The sequence below is a fragment of the Pinus tabuliformis genome, chromosome 7, assembly GCF_031772625.1.
Source record: "Pinus tabuliformis cultivar Carrire ecotype Pingquan chromosome 7, CPIR1, whole genome shotgun sequence".
In the NCBI taxonomy this organism is placed as follows: domain Eukaryota; kingdom Viridiplantae; phylum Streptophyta; class Pinopsida; order Pinales; family Pinaceae; genus Pinus; species Pinus tabuliformis.
The window spans coordinates 690,283,097-690,308,607 of record NC_142293.1 but is presented as its reverse complement, the minus strand read 5'-3'; positions in this window follow the sequence as shown (position 1 = coordinate 690,308,607).

The window sequence follows — 25,511 nt, the reverse complement described above, 5'->3', positions numbered from 1 at the left end:
AAGGTAGCCGAGCTAGTGAAAGTGAAAGGACAAGTTACCATTAAGTTGGGAGCTGTACCTCCCTAATTTTGAGGGAATTCATTCATACTTTAGATGTATAAATAAAGAGGCTTAGGACCTCAGTTTTTAGCTAGTTAGTTAGTTACCAGTCAGCTAGATAGTCAGTAGCAAGGATTCGAACTTCTACTTTGTAACAGTTTTGATGTAATACAGTTCTTTGATAATGAAGATGAGTTTTGATTTGAGCCAGCACTGAGTTAACTCAGAGGGTTGAAGCTCTTGGGTTAGGGCCCAACCCTATCATCCAAAGCTCCTCTTTCTTGTACTATTATGTTAGCATAGCTTCCTTCTCTTTGTTCATTTGCTTAATCAAATGCATCCTCATTACAACAGTAGTGTAGATTCATGCTTTCTACTCATTAAATTAAGTATTTCATTTCCATTATAGCAGTAGCATAGATGCATGGTGTGATTGTTCATTTAGTTAAGTAGATGCATTTTCATTATAGTGGTTCAACACAAATTTCTGGTTTCCTGCTCATTGACTTAAGTAGTTTCCTGTTTCCTGTTCATTTGCTTGAATAGTTGCAGTCCATTACAGCAGGGTAGAACAGAGTAGTTGTGTTTCAGTTTGTTCCATTTATTCTTTCATTTAATTAGTAGGTTGGTAAAGAAAAGATCCATCAAGATGTTCACAGGGGTCCCAACCTCACCTCCTCCCTCTGGGACTATGGTGTGAGGAAGAAACCTTGCAGCAACCCCAAAAACATAGGGTTTTGATTTTCATGGATTTTTGTCATTTAATATAGTTGCTGAGGCCATTTCATCACACTCTACCCTTTTATGGTCATCAGCTTGTTCGCTCTCCTTCTATCCTAGATCTCACTCACATTCCCATGTCTTCCTCTTTTAGCCTGAAATGCTTGCACAGGAGCTGATGATTCATCTTTAAATGGTTTTTAACCATCAAATGCCTTTCACAAGCCAAATCATCCAATCACCGCTCAAATCCATTTTTCGTGTTTTACTTTTCACCCTTTAAATCCCCACTATCAATTTGCCTTGTCAGACCTGACAACTAACGCGTGCCGGTCACCAACCTTCTCGGTTACATCTCCACCCTAGATTTGCCTTGCCAGATCCGAAGGCCCTTGCACCATATCGTGTAGATTTCCTTTCGACTGTTATCAAGCTGAGAGCACGTGATATGGGTGGTTTCCCCGTGCTACGTGTCGGCCAGGGAGGCTAGTCGCGTGAATTCTCAAAATATCATTTATGGTTTTGAGGGTGTGTGAGATATAACTTACCACCCCCCAAACCTACTTGTCCTTTCCGCATGTCTCTTTTCATGCTCTAACCTCCACCATCGATTTGCCCTACCAAATCTGACGGCTATCATGTCACCTAGTCGATTTAACGCCTTAAGCTCTCCATCGTCGATTTGTCTTTTGATTTGACGACCATCGCTTCACCTGATCACCACTTGGCTTGGCCGATCTCCTCCGTTCATCTATCGCACGCCTCCACGATATAATCCTAATTGTCCATTCTGTTAGTCCACCATGTCCGCCCATTTGCCTACGTACCCTCCTGCAATCTGATCTCGTCCATTTGTTTACCTTTCAACTACCTAATCTAATGGTCCTCATGCATTGTTACCCATTAAATCCTCTTTTCACCATTTCAACCTCTCACCTCTTCTTCTGTTTCAAGCCAGACTTAGCCTAATTCCATTTCTGACCCCTTAGCCTAGTTTTGGTGCTTTTTGCTTCTCAAACCTAGATAGTAGTAGTAGGTTAGTGTTAATTTCCAATTCTGTTCAGGCATAGCTGTCTTCATGATTAATTAGGTTATGGTGATTTAGGTTTGGATGTTGTTTTCTTCATTTCTACAGTAGATTAGCTCTCCTCTAGACTAGCTTTTCTCTCTTTCCATCAAAATAAAGCTTCTTCTGACCCCATAGAATTTTGGCTTGGAACCCCTAGGGTCTCTTGCCAGATGAGCAGTGACAACATGTAGTACCTTCACTCCTACTTGTGTATATAGCACAGTTACCTCCAAGTTTGTACGAACCCTGGGTTGATAAGTAAAGCTAGTAGCCCTGGGGGTTGCAACATTCTTGCTGCAATACCTAGGCTCATCACTTTCTAATGAAGTGCATGTGTAGTTTAATGTGTTTGTTGTGGAGATGTTGAAATTGACCTTTTAATAGTTGAATGGCACTTTTATTATAACACCAAAGTGTAGTCTAATATTGCTACTGAAAACCAAACTCTGACAGGATCTGATGAAGCCATAAGGCTTCCTTACTAGCTTTAATGTTGCCATGATGCTCTGCTTCTGTTGAAGAAAGATAAATGGCACTTTGAAAGCCTATGTAATACGTCCAAAACCAAGAGTGAGGACATAACCTGTAGTAGACTTCTGATCATCAGGGTCACTAGCCCAATCAGAATCAATGAAACCAACCAATAGAGGAGATGCTTTTTCACTATAATGAATCCTAAACTAGACTATATCTCAAACATAACAAAGTATTATTTTAGCTACTTTCCAATGAATTTCATGTGGCTTTTGCATAAACCGAGCAACAGAGCCAAGAACAAAGGAAAGATCAAGATGGGTATGGGTCAAATACAAAATTTTTCCAACAAGTTGACGATATAAGGTTGCATCAACTTCAGTGGAAGTATAAGTGACTACAAGTTTGGCTCTAGACTGAAAGGGAGAAGGGGTTGGCTTACAGTCTTCCATGTGAAAGTGTTGTAGAAGATCACAGACATACTTGGACTAGGAAAGGGAAATACCTTCTTTAGATTGCAAGACTTGAAGACCAAGAAAATAATGCAAGTGTCCTAATTCTGTCATTTCAAACTGATTTTTAAGGTTGCTCTTGACATAGTTTATAAGGATTTAAGACCTCTGTGGTTTATATCTTTTGAATTAGAAGCCAGAGAACCCACAGTATTAACAATTTCTTTTATCAATGTTTCGAATCCCAATTGGGATCCATCATCAGGACAAACTTGAATGAAGAAAGAAGAAGAGCTCTAATTAGGGTTTAAATAGTTTTTAATAGAGATATGTCTGCTAGAATTTGTCGGTTGTTTGCTTGATTAAATCCTTTTTTTTTTAATTTAATTAATTAACTAATTAAATTTTTTTATTTTTTATTTTATTTTTTAATGATATTTATTAATTAATTAATTATTTATTCAAAATTATACTAACATGTTTATTGCTTGAGTTAATATTCAAAATATAAATATTAATAATAATAAGTGAGTAATTTTAATTTTTTAATTTCTTCTTTTTTTTAAATAACATTTAGTGTATTAATATATTACATATTTAAATATTAAATATTAACCTTAATAATAATATTAATGTATTAATAATGATTAATAATTAATAACTAATAAATAATAGTAATAATAAATAGTTAATATGTATTAATAATAATGATAATTAATAATTAATGACAATATTTATGTTTTAATAATAAATGATAATATTAATGTGTTAATAATAAATGATAATTAATAACTAATAATTAATAATTAATAATAAATAACTAATAATGAATAATAATAATAGTAATGTTTAATGCATTAATAGTAATAATTGATGATTAATAACTAATAATAGATAATTAATAACTAATAGTTAATAATATTAATGAATTAATAATAATTGATAATTAATACAAATAATTAATAATAATAAAAGTAAGCCAATGAATTAATAATAATTATTAATAATTAATACCTATTAATTATTAATTAATAGATAATTATTAATTATTAGTTATTTAACCAATAAGTATTAATAATTAATTAATAACTAATATTTATTAATAATATTAATTTTAGCGAGTTAATAGTAACTAGTAATCTTACAATATTAAATTAATGTATTAATAATAATTAATAATTAATAATAAATAAAGTTAATGAATTAATAATAATTAATACTTAATAGCTAATAATTATCAATAATATTAACAATCTAGTTAAAACCTAATAGAGAAGCAAGTAACCACTGATTGCTAGAAGGGGAAAGAGAAATTTACCTGTTAAGCTCTACCTGAGATGTACTGTCGTTCTTAATCTTTCTGATTAAGGGAAGCCAGCTACCACTAATCTCAATACCATTGTCCCTGTTGAGATTATGTGGATGTTTGATGATTTCAAGAGCTTCTCTGATCTTCCGCCTGTGATGTTTATCTTCTCGAGCGATAATTGAAGCGCTTTCCAAGCAGACATGGTGCTTGGTTATTGAGGAATGTTCTGCAAGAGCTGAGGTTCGAGACCTTTCATTCCTAATGTCAGCTCCATGTTCCTTGAGTCTAGTCTGCAAGGATCGACCTGTTTCACCAATGTAACTTTTTCCACATGAGCAATCTATTTTGTAGACTCCCTTAAGCTGTTGTCTATTAATATTATCCTTGACAGATCTCATCTTTTGCCTAATAGTTCCAGGTGCTGAGAATTGTGTGATTATGTTTTTCTTTTTAAGGATTTTTGCAATTTTATCAGTCACTCCTTGAATATAAGGAAGAAAAACCCTCCCATACTGAGGTTGGTCTTTATCCTTAGGCTTATGAGATAGCACCTTTCCTTCAGCTTTCTTTATAGCTGCTTTAATTTCTTTTTCATTGTAGCCTATACCCTTAAAAGCTGAGACTAAATGCTTCTTTTCTTCATCCAAATGCTCAGAGTCAGAAATTCGAAGGGCTCTGATGGCGAGAGTGTTTATAACACCAAACTTCTGGGCTGGGTGATGGTGGGAATCAACGTGGAGGTAGTTTTCAGTGTGGGTTGACTTCCTGAAAACCTTATGTCCCAAAGAGCCATCATTCTTTCTGATGATGAGCACATCTAAAAATGGGATGCTCATGTTTTCTTCAAGCTCCATAGTGAATTTTATCTCTGGAGAGATAGAGTTAAGATGAATAAAAAACTTGTCAAGCTCTGTTTTACCATGAGTCCATTTTATATTAGTATCATCGACGAATCATTTCCACCAAGCTGGCTTCAAGGGGTATGATTCAAGGGCTTTATTTTCAAAGTATTCCATGTATAAGTTGGCTACAATTGGTGAAAGGGGTGATCCCATTGCCACTCCAGATGTCTGCTCATAATATTCTCCTTGGAAGGTGAAAACAGTCGATCGTAAACAAATTTTTGCCAGTTTTACTGTTCCTGGATCAGTAACATCTTTAATAACCTGAATGGCTTCATCAAGAGGGATCTTAGTGAATAGGGATACTACGTCAAAGCTAACAAGAATGTGTTCACGGTCTAACCTCTCATTTTTAATAAGGTTCACAGAGTCCTGAGAGTCCTTAATGAAAGAATCAGTATTCCCAACAAGGGGTCTAAGGATTCGAGCCACGTACTTAGCGAGCTCATAGGTAGGGGAGCCAATGGTATTGACTATAGGTCTAAGAGGAACACCCTCTTTATGGATCTTTGGTAAACCATAAATTCTGGGGATGGTTTCACAAGAAGGAATTAATTTCTTTTTTAACTTATCATCAAGGCTGGAATCTGCAATTGTCTTCCTTACTTCTTTCATAACCTTGGGAATGGGATTATTATTCAGCTTCTTGTAACTTCCACATTTAAGGTGTTCATTCATCTTATTGACATAGTCTTCCTTATCCAATATCACTACTGCTCCTCCCTTGTCTGCCTTGAGAACCACAATTTCATCATTGTTTCGTAAGGATTTAAAGGCAATTTGTTCCTCTTTTCTTAAGTTACTTTTGGGAGTTTTGGCTTTTCTCAAAATGAGGGAAAACTCCTGTCTAAGGGTTTCCTTTTCTTCCAACGAAAGATTATAGATCCCATCCTCTATGCTGCAAATCATACTTTCAATAGGAAGGTTTTTAGGAGCAATTGCGAACCCTAAACCTTTGTTAAGGAGACTTATGATTTCAGGATCTAATTCATGGGAGGATAGATTAACCACCTTCCTTCTCTGTTCTTTTACTGAAGAAATGCCTCTGGGGTTTTCCTTGTCACTGCCTTTTAATATCTTATCATTCATATCAGCGTTCTGAATATTGTTTGATTCACCTACGTTGTTGAATATGTCGCTGTCTGTGCTGCACAATGATCCACAATCAACCGGATTTCCTACACTATCTGCGCTAATCCATTTGTTAATGTTATCTGGAAAACTGCTATTGTTCAGTAAACTGGTTTCGCCAAAGTTGTCTGCGCTGTTTAAGGTATTATATTGGTGGAACCCCGCTGTCATTCAACGAATTTGAATTGCCTACGATTGTTCCTGAATTATTTTCTTTATCACCTACGATGCTGAATATGTTGCTATCTGCGCTGCACAATGTTCCACAATCAACCGGATTTTCTACAATCAACCGGATTTTCTACAATGATTTTATAAGGTTTGGATCACTATGGGTAAGGATAAGATAATAAAATTAAAGAGCAAGAATGATAAGAGACATACCCACTTTCTTGGTGTAGATAGTATTGTCATAATGACACCTAGAAAAGGCAATATCTACAAGAAAGATATCCATTTTGGCATGCCAAGCCTAAGGCACCGTCGGGCCCTAAAGGGATTTGTTAAGTAGACATACAAGGCTAGAGTCAATTTTTATAAAGCTCGGAGGTTGTTCCATATAGATTTATTCATGTAATTCCCCATGCAAGAACACAAATTTATCATCCATATGATGTACTTCCCATTTGAAAGAGGCACCAATGGAAAGAACTAGGCAAATAGATTTCATTTTGGAAAGAGGGGAGAAGGTTTCAGTATAGTCAATTCCTTCAACTTGTGAAAATCATTTAGCAACATGAGGTGCTTTATGTTTATCAACTTTTCCATCTGGTCCAAACTTGGTTTTGTAAATCCATTTACATCTAACAAGTTTTTATCCCTTTGGAAGAGGAACAAGGTCCCATGTATCATTTGTGAATAATGAATGATATTATTCATTCATAGTTGCATCCCAATCTGGATGGCTTGAAGCTTTTGCAAAAGTGTCAGGATCATAATTTGCTGAAGCTTGAGCTAGTAAAGAAGAGGCTCTATCGAATTGAGAATGTGCACAACATTGATCTATAAAATCACCTACAAGAGCACCTGTTGCATCGTGAGTAGCGCGGACCCATCTTGGAAGCTGAGGAGTTGAAGCAGGATCCCGAGAAGGTGGGGGATTATTGTCATCCTCGCTCTCAGCATGGGAAGAAGGAATATTTTCAGAAGTAGAAGGGATATAGAGAGGTGGCACATCTACCGAACTAGGCTCATAGGCCGATATGTTTTTCGCAAACTTTACATATATTCTAATGATAACATTTTTGTATTTAGGTTGAAGAAGTCTCTATCCTTTCACGTCCTCAAAATATCCAACAAAAATACATTTTTCACTTTTAGGTTCTAAGGCTTTATGTTCCTCATCTAAAATATGGGACCATGATTCACTTACAAAAACATGAAAGTGACTTACATCTAGTTTAATTGAGCTACATGCTTCTTCTAGAGTGATATTCTTTAAAACCTTAATAGGAGTGTGATTTACTATGTAATTTGCACAGTTAATTTCTTTTGTCCAAAAACTAAGACTAAGTCCTTTAGATTGAAGAATATAATTAACCATTTCCTTTAAGGTGTGATTATTCATTTCAGCTACACCATTTTGTTGTGGAGTATATGGAACAATATGTTGCAATTGAATTCCATTCTCAGTGCAAAAGTTGACGAATTGGTTGTCAACATATTCTCCGCCATTATTAGGTCTTAGCTTAAGAATTTGATGTCCAGATTGTTTGTCAACAAAGGCCTTAAAGGCTAAGAACATGTTAAAGAATTCACTCTTTAGTTTAAAAAATTATACCCAAGGGCGTTTGGAGAAATCATTAATGAAAGTTAAGAAATATTTGTAGCCAGAGAATGAAACAACTGGAAGTGGACCACATAAATCACTATGCACAAGCTATAAAGGGGATGACGTGTGCCAAGAGGCATATTTTTCGAAAATATCTTGATGATGTTTTCCGAGTACACATCCTCAGTAAACACCATCTTTACAAGATACCATAGGAAGACCTGTTATCATATTTTCTTTACATAGATTTTGAAGGAGCGATAGTTTAAGTGACCAAATCGTTCATGCCGAAGTTTTCTCACTTCATCATCATGAGCAACAAATACTGAGGGAAGAGTTTATGACCCAAAGTTGTTAAAATTATACAACCTTGTAGAATCATCATCAATGACAGTCAGTAAAATCTGTCTAGCATCTCTTAGGTCCTTAATTACAACATCACAAGGTGAAAATTCAACGGTTTTACCTTCTGCTGAATGAGTTATTTGATATACAGATAGTAGGTTGTAGGATAAGGTAGGAACACATAATAAATCATTAAATTGACCATTTTCTACATGAATAGTTCTAGTCCCTACAACACTAAGATATCTATCATCACCAACATATATATTTTTGGAGTTGCAATCATGTAAAGAAGAAAACATGGCTTTGTTTTTGGCCATGTGATAAGAAGCTCTAGAATCAATGAACCACTCATGAGAATGAGAAGAGGAGATACATTTAGTGCATAACCATATTGAGATGCTTGACAACCACATGCAAAAATTGTTATTCCTGAAGATGAAGTTGAAGTTGAAGAGTGCTCCAAATGGATGTTATGCATATTCATTGTTGCTTCCAAGGCTTCCATATTATTAAAGCATTTGCATTCTAAGTGTCCATCATGATTACAAAAGTTGCAATGTCTATTAGTCTTCTGCCCCTTTTTGAGTTTTCTTATCATTTTGTTGTGTTAGTTTTTCATTTTGAGACTGAAATGGCTTAGGATCCTTGTTTGGTTTAGGATCATTCTTTTTGGGATGTTGCTTCTTAGAATTCTTTGAACTTGGTTGTTGTTGGGCTCCTAAGGCTTTGTTAGAAGAGTTTCCAGTATTAAGAAGACCAAGATGTAAGAGTTCTTCTTGTTCTCTTATTAAAGAATCACAAAAGGCATCAAAAGACGGGGACTTGTAGTCTTGTCCTTGAGAAATAAAGGCTTCTCTAGTAGAATGGAAGGTGGAAACATACACAAAGTAGGCTGGTCCTAACTTAGTAAGAATGGAATAGATAAGGCTACCATCTTCTTTCTTAACCTTAACACCTTCCAAGAGAAGTCTAAACGTCTTGAAATTAGAAACAAATCTTCAATGGAAGAAAAATTATTGGGGTACAATGTAAGCAACTCATTTTCGACTTAATGGGATCTGATTTCATTTTTAATTCCGAAAACTTTATTGAGATTTTTCATTGCTTCATTGGGGTTATCAATGTCTATGATATGGAATCTAAGGTTTGGAGAAATAGACATTCCTATCAACCCACATGCTTGATCTTGCTTGTTTTCCTATTTGGCTTTGTTATCTTCATCTTAAGGTTTAGACTCTTGGCCTGGGGCTATTCTATAAAGACCTTTACTTCTAAGTAAATCCACAATGTAGGATAGTCATTGGAAGTAGTTGGTGCTGTCAAGAATAACTAGGCATGGAATTTCCATTTTAAAAGAAACTAAAGTTATATATGCTGAAACTAAGTGTTTCAATGAAATATCTCAAAAAATTAGGTTGATTAAAAAAAAGGGGCTCTGAAAACAACTTCTAGATGAAGAAGTTATGGATTTTTGAAAAAATGTTGTTGAAGATGCCAACGAACCATGTGAATGTTGGGAAGTTGATGATAATGTTATATTAAAAAAATTCTCCCCCTTTCCAAAATTAATCTAATTAGCTCACTTTTAAAAAAAGTTTAATTTATGTGACTCACTTTTATAAATAAGTGAAAGTGACTTTTACAATGGTACTTTATGAACTATCTACTAAATTGTAACTTAAACAAAAGATAAAGTGACTTTAGAATTATAAGTGTCTCACTTTTTATAATGGGTGAGAACAATTTTACATAAAGTAACTTTAAAACATAAGTTACATGTGCTTTTTGAAAAAGTAACTCAACAAAAAGGAAGACTTGAACCGAAAGCCTCTATTCTCATAAAGTAACTTTAGACCAAGTGAGATAGTTTAAAAGGTTAGTAATCTTTGGAAAGGAGGAAGGGGTTTTTTTTTTTGCTCGCTGAAGCTTTGGAGTATGTGCTTACTTGAAAAACCATTTTTTTCCTACAAAACAAAAAAAAAACCATACAAACCAAACGAACAAGCAAACGTAATCCAAGCCTTATGACTTAAAGTAAGATTTGGCTGGAAACTAGATATTTTCCTCAGTGTTTTTGATTTTATGAGATCACACTAAGGTGCAATGGAAAAGAGAATACACATGAGAAAAATCCTTTCTTTCTATTTCTGTTTTTCCCAGATCGGATAAAGTCACGGGGAAAAGAGCATACATAGAAATGAAAGGTATATATTCGGTAATAATAAAATTATAGAGGACTCTAAACCAAAATAAACAAAGATGTAAGTAACTATAACTGAAAATAAAGGTTGTATACCTCCAGATCTTAAAAATGACGTAGCTAAGGCTACTAGAAACTTTTTGACATGAAACGAAAGAGGTTCCTCACTGAAACAGATTCTCCTAACACAATAGAGTAGTCCTCTCAGCTCGAAAGCGGTCAGAAATAGTAGATATAGGAAGTGACAGTCAGATGTAGTTGTACCAGCTTCGGATTTGGATCACCAATGGATGCGGCCCTCGAATAGCTCTAATACCATGTAGGAATTTATAGGGTAAGTTCCTTAGATAGAACACCAAAGGACACTGCTCACAAATAGATTACAAATTAGTACACCATTATTCTTGACGTGGTTAAAAGCCTCAAAGAGGGAAATAGTTCACGGGTTGAGCCAACATGGCCACTTCAGGAAATTTATTAATATAAAAGAAAGAAAACCTACATAAGCTTCTCTCATGAACAACCACCTAACAAATGACCCTCCATGATCTATAAATAGAGATCATGGATCAATTGGGTGTTAAGCAACGGATCAAGTGTCGGTAATAATAAGGAGAGAATGAACCATCGGATCACTTCATGTCTAGAACATATCATGACCGTCAGATTGTAAGTTACAAAAATTACATACTAAAAAACCACGCTTTACCTAACTATACACTAGACAAAGTAATACTTAATTATTTCCTATGTGTCGAAATCTCCTAACACAAAGGAATATTCTAGGAAGAACAGTGAAATTTAGATAAACATATTTTACCTTTGGTAAAAAAATGGCCAATAGATGTGAAGCATGCATGAACTTGCTCCAATAACTCACATCAATGTTTTTGTGTTAAAACTAGATTTCATTTCGTGAGTTCGAGACCACTTGTGAATTTCTGAATCTTTGGTCGATGTCATGGATTTGTATAATTAATACCATTATCCAGTCAAAGATTCCTTGTGAATAAATGATTAAAAATGAGTAATTAATGTTCATTTCAATATTGCATTTCTCTAATCTAAAAATTATTTTTTCTAGTGGTATAGTGGTCAAGAAAATTTCAAGGTTGGAACAATCATCGAAAATGATTGTGTAAAAACCTTAATGTTAGGGAATTAGGGCTACATTACTAGAATTGGTAAGAGGAAAGAACAACCTATTGAGGCTTACATCATGAATACAAAATATAAGACAAGGAACTTGCAAAGAAACTTAACCTAGAGGTATATTATAATTTACAATTTTTAAGCTTTTCAAAAATTGCATTTTGAGACTATAAAGACAACAGATCTAGAGAAAAAGGTGGTTATATTGCATAATTGTTTCCAATCCTACGACAATATTTTATAAATTTTTGTATTAAAACGTCTCAATATTTTATTTTCTCTGCTTCTCAATAATATAATTACCTTATGCAACTATACTATAATGTCACTTGTTTAGAATCCAAAATTAGTGCATTGAACAAAAGATAACATGTGTAAGATATACTAATATGTTTTTGAGTATATTCTACAATAATTTTATTTATTTATTTTAGCCGATGAAATCTACAAGCATTAAAATTTTCCAGTCCAATTATATGACTAATTTATCATGGTCACAATTGCATCAACTTTTGATTTCCTAGTTATTTCCATGGGCTTTTATTTTCATAACCAGTGCTTTTATATTATTAATGTGACATTAAAACATATGGGTGAACAAAATGTTGGACAATTGCCATTTTATTGATGGCTAGTCTCCTAGTGAGGATATATGCAAGTTTGTTGGCATTAGTGTCAACAATCATGCTAGGAGATGTGTTGGGTAGTTGGCATTGTCTAAGTGTTGGTAGGAGTGTTGGCATTGATGTCAACTAGACTAGCATGGATGCTTGTCATAGTAGATGTTGGTTTTAATGTTCCCTAGCCTAGCTGTGATGGCAATTGGGATAGCATTGATATGATTGACATGTCAAGCTTAGGAGGAATCTTATGGCTGTTACAGGCTTCTGGTAGAGAATAATCATAGTAGTAGGCTTAGTAGAGAATCCATAAAATTATAACTATGGTGGTTGGGAGTTTAGGATTCCATGCACAAGACGAAGAGTCAAGGAGAAAAGAGTGGCAAAGATTTTGCAGCCATTTTATAGATAGAAGATGGGCTAAGAGTTTACATTAGACCCTCTTCATTAAAAAGTTCTTTGAAAGGGCTTTCAAACAGTGTGTGGAAGTCTACAAATGACATGTTGGATCAAAAGTTATGGTCTTCTAAAGTCAACGTCTTGAAGTCCTAAGTAGGTTGATATATCGTAGGTTGGTAGAATATCAGAGCATCAAAGCAGGCCATATAGGAACATCAAATCAGGTGATATCAAAGGCTAGAGGCCAACGAAATATCGGAGACACGAGCACATCAGAATATCAAAACTTCTTAACATCTGTATTTTAAGAAGTTACGATATCCAGTGCTGCCGATATTGTTAAAGTACCAAGGGATGCCTAGCAGAGTTAACAATGGATTTGTTGTAAAACCAAATTCCAATGGACCCCTTTCTCTCTCCTCCAGGTCGAAACATGGCAGTAGTTTATTGGCCATAAGTGGCTAAGGTGGTAGATGACGTAGTCATGACATGGTCATACAAAAGGATATATGGCAGACATATTAGGCATTTTGGGTAACCTAGTGGTCCAAATATGGGTGTCACGTGTCGCCACTGAGGAGGGGCCACATGGAGTGATGATGTCAGTGTGATTTCACTTAAAGATTGACATTCTGGAGGTCAAGGATTTTGTAACTCCTATGTGAAGGGCCTATGACAAAATTTCTAATGAAAGGGGCTCCAATGAGAATGACATAGGTCCTGAATCCCTAAGAACCAAGGGCACAGAGAGGGGCTAGCACCTAAGTGCTATGGTGTATATCAGAGGATGAATATTTTGTAACTCCTATGTAAATGCCCTATGAGGAAAGGTTCGATGAAAGGGGGGCTCCGATGGTGTTTTTGACGCCTGGTCATGTTGAGTTTGAGGAATCAAGGGTAGAGAGGACTTAACAATGAAAGAGAGACCCCTTGTAGGAACAAAAGGCCTTAGCACCTAAAAGCTAAGCTGTTGTTTACAGCGCCAAGTCCCATGGTGGGAAAATAGGAAAGTTATAAGCGAAAGGAGCTTCGAACCTCGCGACTTCGTAACATCATTTGAATAAAAGTTACAAGATATGGTGGCTCTGATATTGCAGCACCCAAGGGCCATACCATCGGCCATATCTCTTGGTCCCATGGAGGAGAAACAATAAGCGGCTATGAAAAAGGGGCTAATGGAAATTAGGAAGCTCGAGATTTCGTAAGGTCTATAGGTGATATGATATAACACCACAGTGGAGTATGAGGCCACTCGTCACAAGTAGTGGTTTTATAGAGGAAATGTAACAAGGGGTTAAAGCAAGGAGGAGCTAAATGCCAATCAGAATCTCACAATTTTGGAAGGTCGTTTTAACAAAAGTTATGATGAAATGGCAACACAATTTTATTTGAAGCTCGGTCATAGGCAGCGGTCCCATGATAAGAAGTGTTATAAGGATCTAGGCTTGGAGGAACTAAAGGCAAATCAAGACCTTGCGATTTTGTAATCCTGTATTAATAAAAGGTTCTAATGTGTAAGAGATATGATATAAAAGTACAAATGTGTATGGTATATGGATGCATCAACAACAAGGACCACCATCTTGCAGAGGAGTTATTCTTAGGAGTAATGGAAACTATCAAATATTGTTGGGTCAAGGGAGAAAGGACCATATTTATAGAAAATAGTGTTGGGTCTGCCTTGAGGTGAGACAAGCCATCTTTGTGCTTCTATTCACACCTCAATGATTTAAATGGATGAATGGGTCAGTAGCTGAAGATCAAATGTAGATCAGCGGAGTTGGTTTATAGAGTCAGCTCGATCTACAGAAGGTGCTAACACAAGGTTACAAGGACAACAGTCCACATAGAAACCATGCTAAAGTAAAAACATGCTATGTGAAACCATTAATAAACATGAAGAGCCTCAGTGATAGGATATTTACTCATAGAAAGGACTATGTCTCGTTCGAGTGTGTAGGTGGATTAAAAATTAATTTTGAGTATGGAGAAAACAACCAGGTTCCCATTCTCATGTTTAATGCAGTGGTAGAGACCAAGTTAGACACAATAGTAGAATGAAAAATCCATGCAGAGCTACACTCGGGAAAAGTGGATTCAGGACATGAGTGGAAACATCGACCAACGAGCAACAAAGGAACAAAACAGAGAAGCCAAGTTGAGCAAAGTGGGACTACAACATTTTTTAGATAGAGGTGTGTGAAGAGCTTCATGTTGTGTGAGGAAGGAAAAAGGTGTTTGTGCAAAATAATAAGGTTGAATGATCCTGTGCTATGTGAAGAAAGTCGAGAGAGCTTGTGCTGCAGTGTAAGAGGCAAAGAGAGCCTTTGGAATAGAATGTCAAGTGCTGAAGTGCATGTTGTTGAGAACTAGAGAACAATAGAGTATTGTGTTGGATGTTGAGCATAAAAGTGAGCTATTGTAGCAAAGAAGAGTGCAAAGAGTGTTGCATGGGCCAAGTTCCATTAGGAATAGCGGTGATATCAGGCCGAGTGGCTACTAATTAAAGAGAACATTGAGTTCCCTATTGAGTGTGGGTTGGAGCCTATATACAGGAAGTTGGTGTTTCCATCTCTAGTGGGTGCTTGAGAAGGCTTGGGGGTTGATGCCTCTTGCAAGTTGGTGCTTGCATAAATTGAAGGTGCCTCTCAGTATCAAAACTGTTTCCAACAATTGGTATCAGATCCAAGTTCCTTCTGGAATAACTTAACCACTAGAAGGTAGATCAAAGGGAAACAATGGCTAATCGATCTTGGCTTAGATCTGAAGGAGTTCCATTCTTAAATGAATCAAAGTATGTATTCTGGAAAGGTGGAATGGAAGCCTATGTAATGGCCTTGGGTTTTGATGTATGGCGCTCCATATTGAATGGAGAAAATAGTGAGCATAATGAAGAATCCAAGGAGGTCATCATGGAAGGGTTGTTTAAGCCAGATGCTCATAAAGTAGGGAATTGTGAGACAGGAAGGGAAATGCTAGATAGATTGAAATGTCTATATGGAGGAGTTAGCCATGTGGCTCAAGAAGAGGCTGAGGAGCCCTGCTCCTCTAGCAATGAATCAGAACATGTAGAATTTGTTGTTCATCACACTCATGTTTTGGATGAAGAAGACTCAGATGGGAGATCATGTTTCTCAGAAGTTAAGCTATTTATGTGTGATAAGTGCATAGAGATAGGTCATTCATTATCTAGATGTACATTTGAATCACTTGAATATAGAGATATTTATGCATCTAATAGTTTTATTGAAGATAGACCCACTCTAGTAGCAATAGAAAATGAGAGATCCTTAGAGGAAGAAGAGAGATTGTTGGTGTGCTCATCCATAGGATAAAATGAGAATACCCCAAGTAGTAATGAAGAAAGGATAACCCTCAGACTTGTGGAAGAGTCCATGGACACATATATGATTCTAGATCTTTGTGGAGACTTAGCTAGCACCTATGATAGTGAGGAAAAGGATCTAGATGAAAGGATATTTTTTTTAAAGAAGTTGATCTCTGATCAAAATGAGATCAAGGACCTATTAGAGGAAAATATCAAGAAAGAGGAGAAATTGAAAATCTATGATCTTGAGATGAAAGTTTCAGGAAAAAAAATAAATAAAAAAAAATAAAATTAGTAAATACTAATTCTCAACAAGAGGAGGTTAGCAAGCTGAGTGACATGTTGACCAATCAGCTAAGTAAAAAGGAAGCTTACTATGATAGACTATAAGTTGATGTAGTCACATTGAGACATGACTTAGAAAAGTCAAACACAGAGTTGTCTCAATATCAGAGGCTTGAGGGGAGAATGAAGGCCTTGGACGACATGCATACTAAGAAAAGTACCTCCCTTAAGAAGGTTTTTTTGGGTCTCAAAGGAGAAAATAGCCCCAATAAAGAAAATTTGAAGGGTCAAATTCCCAAGTAAAGGGAGTCTAAGGTTCCAACAAAAAAAAAGGAAAAGAAGTTGTCGGATGGCAGCAGAAACAAATAAAGTCACAACAACAAGAGAAGAAAAGGCAACAACAGAAGGATAAGAAGCAACAACAAGTAGTGCAATAGAAGAAAGATAGGAAGCTAAAAGAAAGAGTGCAAGGCAGTAATGAAAACTGTCATGGAGGGCACATGAAGAACCCGTAGAGGTCCTTTCCTCCTCAAGCACAAAGACTTTAAAGGAAAGTTAACCTCTGCCATCAGGAGCCTTCTTAAGGGTACTATTTTTCTTGCAATAATTTTGGCCATAAAGCCATAGACTATAGATGACATGCAAGAAAAAAAAATGTGTTGGGTAGGGGCAACCCAAGAATACATAAAGAGGCTAGGAGAAGGCATGTTGGTTGCGATATGAGTTTTGAAAAAATCATCATAAATAAGAGTAACTCCTCTACCCCATTCTTAGGGAAAAGTGAATGCTACAATTGTGGAAACATTGGGCATGTGATATTGCATTGCAGATATGGAGAGAAAAACCATGCTTCTCGGCATATGCATGCAAATGTTAGCTCAGAATTGAAGACAAGGAGAAACAATGGAGTTGAGGAATATAAGGTTGTCTTCATTTCTCTATGTCAAAAGAGAAATATAAAAAGAGGAGGAATAAATAAGAAGAATTATCTTCCTACTCTTATAACATATCCATTTGTAAGGAAAAAATACAACAACAGGATTTGGGTGAAGAAACAAGAGTTGAAAGAGAAGTTTCCTCTAGCTATGTGTATTCAAGAGAAGGCCGAAAAATGGGAAAAGAATAAGCTGGAGAGTAATGCTTCAGTCAAGACTCAACCATTGGAGGTCTGGAAGAAGAAGAAGGATGAACTTCTCAGTGGGAATAGATCATTTGTTTCTCTTTGTTGAAGGAATATAATGGCCTCAAGGGAGGTTGAATAAGTTAGATGGTGGAAGTTAAGGAATGAACAGAAAGGTGCATATGATTGATGAAGGTATGCTCATTCTTTCTTACTGATTACAAGAATAAATTGGTTTATTTTGAAAGTATTAGCATTGAAAAATAAAGTGCAGTGAACATGAGTTCAGGGAGAGTATACAAAAACATTTTATGTTGTGAGAAGAATATGGGCAACAACATAAGTGTGGAATGACATAAAGACCATAGTCAAATCAGGTCCAAAGGATCTGTTAATGTGGAGAAGCAAGGAAGCAAATGTGGGAGATCAGAAAGCATTGGCTTAAGGGGAGTTCCTTTGATAAGTAGTAACAGGAAACAATTGTCAACCTCAGAAAGGAAGATTGATGAGAAAATGTAAGGTTTGCATTTTGGGTGAAAAAATCTTATTTCATTTAAGATGTGGGTTTGATTATGCCTAGCAATCTTGTATTTATGAAACACAAATTGTGTAAGCTTTCAACATCCTTTTAGTCTTTCCATTAGTATTGCTATGAGAGTTTATAGTTTGGGCTCATGTGGATTAACCTTGTGAGAAAATGGATTTTTTTTTTGAGAGGAAATATTAGAGTTTGCCTAGTACATTGTTCAATTTGTATATTTCTTTGGTAAAATTTCTATTGTTTAAATAGTGGTCCATATTTTGAGGCTTAAAGTTAGGGGGACTAGTGTTGATTGTAAAGATGCTTAGGAGAAGTGAGCATAAAAGATGAAGAAACAACAAGAAAGAAGAGAAATCCAAAATGCATCATCATAGATTGGTATTTTTAGCAGCAACAATATCATGAGCATCTTAATTGGTATTAGTTTTCTTTTTAATTCATTTAAAAGATGCATTGGTATGAGGAGTATTCAGCTAGCATCCATAAAGTGTTCGAGACTAGAAGAAAAAAGAAGAGGCAATATATGTTTAGGGGAAGCATATCACATATGCCCAATTTATGGAGTAGAGATGTCTACAAAGAATAATGCACATCTCAATCGTTATACCTTTGTCTTCACAACCATTGATTCCATGGGAAGAAAAATGAAGCTTTTATCCCCTTTCCATTGATGTCAAAGGGGGAGAGAATTTGTGGAGAAGTTGTGATGGCCCATGTAGAAGTGAGAAAGTCATTGGTGTATTATGTTAGGAGAATTTTGGAAGCAAGATGTGGATTGGTCATCAAAGTGAAGATGAGGTTGAGGTGTTGCCATCAATACCAAAGGGGGAGATTGTTGGAAAATTGGCATTGTCTAGATCGCTAGTGGCCTATTAAATATATCTTCAAGTGTGTTGGCATTGTTGTCAAAATCGTGTTGGGAGATGTGTTGCATAGTTGGAATTGTCTAACTATTGGAATGAGTGTTGGCATTGATGTTAACCAAAATAGCATGGATGATTTTCGTAGTAGATGTTGGCTTTTATGTTCCCTAGCCTAGCTATGATGGTAATTAGGTGAGCATTGATATGATTGACGTGTCAATCTCAGGAGGAATCCTATGGTTTATGTAGGCTTCTGGTTGAGAATCATCATAGTAGTAGGCTTATTGGAGAAGCCATAAAATTATAACTATGGTGGTTGGAAGTTCAGGATTCAATGCACAAGAAGAAGAGTCAAGGAGAAAAGAGTGGTAGAGAGTTTTCAACCGTTTTATAGATAGAATATGGGCTCAAAGTCTACATCGACCCCTCTTCATTGGAAATTTCTATGAAAGAGCTTTCCAATGGTGTGTGGAAGTCTAAAAATTACCTCATGGATCAAAAGTTATGGTCTTCCGAAGTGAGGGTCTTGAAGTCCTAAGCAGGCCAATATATCAAAGGTTGGTAGAATATTGGAGTATCAAACAAGCCATTAGAACAATGGAGTAGGTGGTATCAGAGGTTGGATTCCATTAAAATATCACAGGTTGGCGCATATCTGAGTATTGAAACTTCTTAACATCTGTATTTTAAGAAGTTATGATATCCAATGTTGTCGATATTGTTAAAGCACCAAGGGATGCCTAGCAGAGTTAACAAAGGATTTGTTGCAAAAGAAGAGTCTGATGGAACCATTTCTCTCTCCTCTAGGTGGAAACATGGCAGCAGTTTATTGGCCCTAAGGGGCTGAGGTGGCAAATGACATAATCATGACGTGGTCGTACGGAAGGACATGTGGTAGGAAGATTAGGCATTTTGGTTGGCCTAGTGGACCAAATCTAAGTGACACATGTGACTACTAAGAAGGTGCCATGTGGATTCATGATGTCAATATGACGTCACTCAGAGGTTGGCATTTTTGAGGTTAAGGATTTCGTAAATCCTATGTAAAGGGCCTATGAGAAAATTTCCGATGAAAGGGGCTCTGATGAGACTAGAACATGGTCATGAAACCTAGAAAACCAAGGCCGCAGAATGGGGGTAGCACCTAAGTGATATGGAGTATATTGGAGGATGGATATTTTGTATCTCCTAAGTAAATTCCCTATGAGGAAAGGTCCAATGAAAGGTGGGATCCGATGATGTTTTTGATGCCTAATCGTGTTGAGTTTGAGGAACCAAGGGTGGAGAGGACTTAACAAAGGAAGATAGGTCCCTGATAGGAACATAAGGGATTAGCTGCTAAAAACTAAGCTCATGGTTATAACGCCCACTCCCATGCATGAAAAATAGGAAAGTTCCAAGCGGAAGGAGCTCGAAACCACATGACTTCATAACATCATTTGAATAAAGTTATGAGATATTGTGGCTCTGATATTTCAACACCTAAGGGCTATAGTGCTGGTCAGAGATCTCGATCCCATGGAGGAGAAATGATAAGGGGCTAACAAAAAGGGAATAAAGGTAAATCAGAAGCTCAAAATTTCGTATGTTCTGTTGGGGCTCAGATATAACACCACACTGGAGTATGAAGCCACTTGTCACAAGTAGTGGTCCTATAGAGGAAATGAAACAAGGGGCTAAAGCAAGAAGAAGCGAAAGGCCAATCAGAAGCTCAGAATTTTGGAAGGTCAATTCAATAAAAGTTATGATGAAGTGGAGCTCTGATACAACACAACTGTATTTCAAGCACTTTGTCATAGGAAATGGTCCTATTGTAAGAAGTTATATAAGGAGATAGGCTCAGAGGAGCTAAAGGCCAACTAGGACCTTGCAGTTTCATAATCATTTATTAATAAAATTCCAATTTGTAGGAGCTTTGATATAATAGTACAAGGGTGTATGGCAGATGGATGAGTCAGCAACAAGGACCACCATCTTGTAGAGGAGTTGGTCTCAGGAGTAATGGAAACTGTCAAAGATCGTTGGGTCAAGGAAGAATGGTCCACGATTTATAGAAAAGAGTGTTGGGTCTGCCTTGAGGAGAGACAAGCCATCTTTGTTCTTCGATGAATTCCTCAGTGAGTTAAATAGATGAATAGGTTGGCATATGAAGATCAAATTCAGATCAACGAAGTTGGTTTATGGAGTCAATTGGATCTGTAGAAAGCCCTGAGAAAAGGTAATGAGGACAATGGTCCACAAATAATCCATGCCGAAGTACATTCAAGATGTGTGAAACCATGAATAAGAATGGAGATCCTCAGTGATATGAAAAGTTTTCACAGAAAGGACTTTGCATGGTTGAAGTGTGCAGGTGGACTAAAAATTAATTCTCATTATGGAGAAAATAGTTAAGTGCCCATTCTCATGTTTAATGTAGTGGAAGAGACCAAGTCAGACACAACAGTTGAATGGAAAATCCATGACGAGATACATGTGGGCAAAGTGGATTCAGGATAGGAGTGGGAGAATCGACCGGCAAGAAACAAAGGAACAAAAAGGAGAAGCTGAGTTGAGCAAAGTGGGACAACAAAATTATTTAGATAGAGCTGTGTGAGGAAGGCCAAAGGTGTGTATGCAGAAGAAGAAGGTTGACTGAGCCTCTGCTATTTAAGGAAGGCTAAGAGAGCCCGTGCTACGATGTAAGAGGCCAAGAGAGCCTATGTAATATAATGTCATGTGTTGAAGTGCATGTTGTTGAAGAGAAGAGAACAATAAAGTGTTGTGTTGGTTGTTGAGAAAAACAAAGAGTTGATGTAGAGAAGGAAGAGTGCAAAGAGTGTTGTGTGGTCCAAGGGTTATGAAGAACAAAGCTAATATCAAGCAGAGTGTCTACCAATTATAGACAACATTGAGTTCCCTATTGAGTGTTTGTTGGAGCCTTCATACAAAAGTTGGTTCTTCCATCTCTAGTGGGTGCTTGAGAAGGCTTGGGGGTTGGTTCCTCATGCAAGTTGGTGCTAGCATAAATCCATTGCAGTGTAAGTTTGTGATTGTAACAAATCCATGAAGTTGGTGCTTCACATGGTTCTTCTGGTAAGCTGAACAGGTGTCTACAAAAGGAGGGAGTTGATGCCGCTAGAGGGTGCTAGAAGACAATGAAAGGGAGATGGTGCTTCCGGTGAGTGGTGGCTCACAAAACATATTGATGTAATAAAGTATGTTCTCTTATTTTACATTAATAACAACAATAAACTTTAATGGTTTTTTCCCGAAAGGGTTTACACGTAAAACCTTGTGCCTCTTGTGTATGCTGCTCATGGTGTGTGCTTGTATGTTGATTTCATATTGCTTCCATGTTATATGTTATTTTTTATTATATGGATAGTTCCAATTTTGAATAAGAAAAGTAAATTGGCATAAAGAATTTGAAAAATAACCTTAATACTGATTCACTCCCCTCTCAGTATTAACATTGTTTCCAACACAAAATATCATAAAGGGGATGTAGATAGAAGGTTCATTTGTTAAGAAACCATGGAAATCCATGATCCAATTATTTTTATTAAATTTGAAATAATTTCAAGTGTGTAGAAGAAAGTTCCATCTCCACATCCATTCTCCCAGAAACACCCCATATTTTTCACATTTTTCATTCTATACACATTCCTTTCTCCATAAACCTATGTTTCCACATAACTAAATGTGTAAAAGTTTAAAATAAAATAAGAGGTAAAAAATTTGTAGTGAACTAATATAACCTAGGGACAATTTACCACAATTGTGGATGACCCCACTTGCTTACATAAAAGACATGGGCAAAGAACTAGTAGTGTCAAGCATAAAAGTGTCAATGTTAATGTCAGATCACTCTCAAATGGAGTGGTCATTTACAAAATTAGTCTTTTTCTCATTTAAGATTATTTTTCAAGCACTGAAAATTACCAAAAATAATTTTCCCTCCACCAAGGGATTTATGTCACATCATGAATCACCAAGCGAAAGGAAAATTAGAAATAATATTTTTAAAATTAGGAAAGTATTTTTAATTTATGAGAATATGAAAATATTCATCATTTTCTAAAAATATTCATTAATGTGACAATAAAGTCACAAAACCTCGACAAAGTAATACACATCTAAGGGACTTTGACTGCGAGGTGATTGCTATAGTCCATGGTAGAAGGAGGGACTAAAAAAATCATTATTACTGTAATCATATAAATCAAATGGTAGGTAAAATATAACAAGTATTTATAATATATTATCATATAATAAGTATCATTAAGAAACTTATCTCATAATCTTACTAGGAAACCCCTTGGATAGATCCCATTTTGGTTACTTTATTATCTATGTCATTACCTAATATGGTAAATAATATTAATAATTAAAATTGATTGCACATAATAAGACAAATGGGAGTTACATACTCCAATACTCCCCCTAACAACTACTTGTCCTAATCCTGCCTAGCTAAGGTATTCAACTACATATTCAATGTAGCACATGGTCTAGTACAACTCAAAGAACCTCCTCAATATCAAAGTCTACACCTTTGTCTAACCTAGTGCTTACAATTCATACCTCAATCATGTACACATCATGATGCTATCGATGTCAATATAAAGGAACAAGCATCCACTAGAGTGAATGGGTACCTAACCATTGTATCCATCTAGTTTTTGGGATGTATTTCATGAACATGGTTTATTAAACTTCTTTATGGACTCCCCCTAAATATAAAACTTCACCTTTCACAATCTACAACCAATGTGGGACAATCAAGTGTATCTAGCAAAGATAAGGCCCACTATTCAAAGTGTTAAAGAACTTCCTAGCCGAGGCCACTAAGAAAAAATATACAATCTATCAAGTCATTATCAGGGACACATGATAAAGTGGTATGCTTGCCTATCCAAACCATGTAGTGATATGCCATTTTCATGTTACATAGATATGGGTGCAAGCTCCAATTTGTGGAGATACATGGTACACAAGTTTCATGGACCATTACATCAATTCAAACATAATTCTAAAGACTTTCTTACTAAAAAGTGTCTGACACACATTTCAATATGATAATGAGTCTAGTTTCTTCCACACAACCCACCAAATTTTACCTTCATTTGTCCATGATTAGAAAATATTTTTTTCTACTACTACAACCAACTAATATTCACCACTAAAATCATGCTTTAATAAACACTATCTCTCCCACAAGTATAGCTTCTCGCATTTTTTGGATGAAATTGAAATACTCCTTTGTTGTAACTAAGGACTCTCCATCCTCCTCGTTGCAAACTCATCATTCCTCTCTAAAAAAATTAGTCTGTAAACAACCCATACTTATATTAAGCAAGAACAATGCAAATTAATTCCACCTCAAAAAGTGTCGATGCTTCTTCCTCCATTCGAATAACTTCCATGATGTACCCATTGGAAATGAAAGTGCCAATGATACCTTATATTGACTAGGAACTTGTTGTTCTCCAGGGTCTAACATGAATGTAACCATGAAGATTGATTCATATTCTATCCTATGGAACTACACCCATTTACTGAGATACACGGGTTCCTGATGTTGTATTTTCTAGTTATCTAGCTAAGTAGTCAAGATATAAGATGTATTCATCTTAGTCTAAAATTCTTTATACCTTCCAATCGGGCCTTATAGTGCATCCCTCGACAAATATTACACTAAGAAAAAATTCATAGCTATAACACCCTTTCATTTTTTTGACAGTCCATAATGTTCCATCAACAATAGTGGGTGGCTCCAGTGTGAAGTTTGAATTAGAGTTCACACCATTTGAAATAGGAGGTCCATCGATTTTTTGCACCTAACTACCACCAAGTGTGTGTGTGTGTGTATGCTACTCTCGGATTTTGATGTAGATAAATAAATGTGAAGAGAAAATGTAAAATTCCTAAACAATGAGGACAAAATAAATAATCAATTGATAGCTTGTTGAGTTTAATATAAAAAATTAATAGAAAAATAATAAGGAAGAATATGACTAAAGAGAGAATGAGATAGCTAAGAATAACTAAGAAATAGGGAAGTAGGAAATTGTTAGAAACTAATTATAATTAATTCACAACTTTTTACTAACATTTACATTGAATGAAGAGTAGAGATTCAAAAATAAAAGTTTAATGCAAAAAATTAGCTCATTAACATGTGACCAATATGTAAGCAGACATACATAAACAACAAAATCATTGGATAGAAATTACAAATGCCATTAACATGCATTGGAATTGATGTAATAGGTGGAAATATTCTCATTAAATGTTGATAAGTACAAGCACATGCATTGTAAGCCTCTCAAAATATAATAGTGAAATTAGAGTAGTTCATATCATTTGTAAAGCGCAAACCCTAACCTCACAAGCCCTCAACATATAAACTACCAATAGAAGTTGCACTCAAAGCCTTGAATGTTATACCTAATATAGTATTCAAATTCCAAAATCCCCCCCTTTTGATTGAGGCATGATGGGTATTTATACAAGTGAATGGGTGACTATTCACTTCTCCCATGCCCTTTCAAATTCCCTCATGGCCCATTTGAATAATAAAACTCTCCACGTTTCGTGTGGGTATTGGGCTACTTTTACCATTTATCATTGAAAAATATATTACATATAATGAAGGAAATCAAATAAACAATGAGGCTTCAATATTTAAATCATTATAACCAAAAACCTTCTCAATAACTTCAACTTTTAAATGGTATCAAATTCTTTTTGTTAAGGATTCCCTACACTCATGGTCATATGTGAGACAACTACTCTTTGTGAGC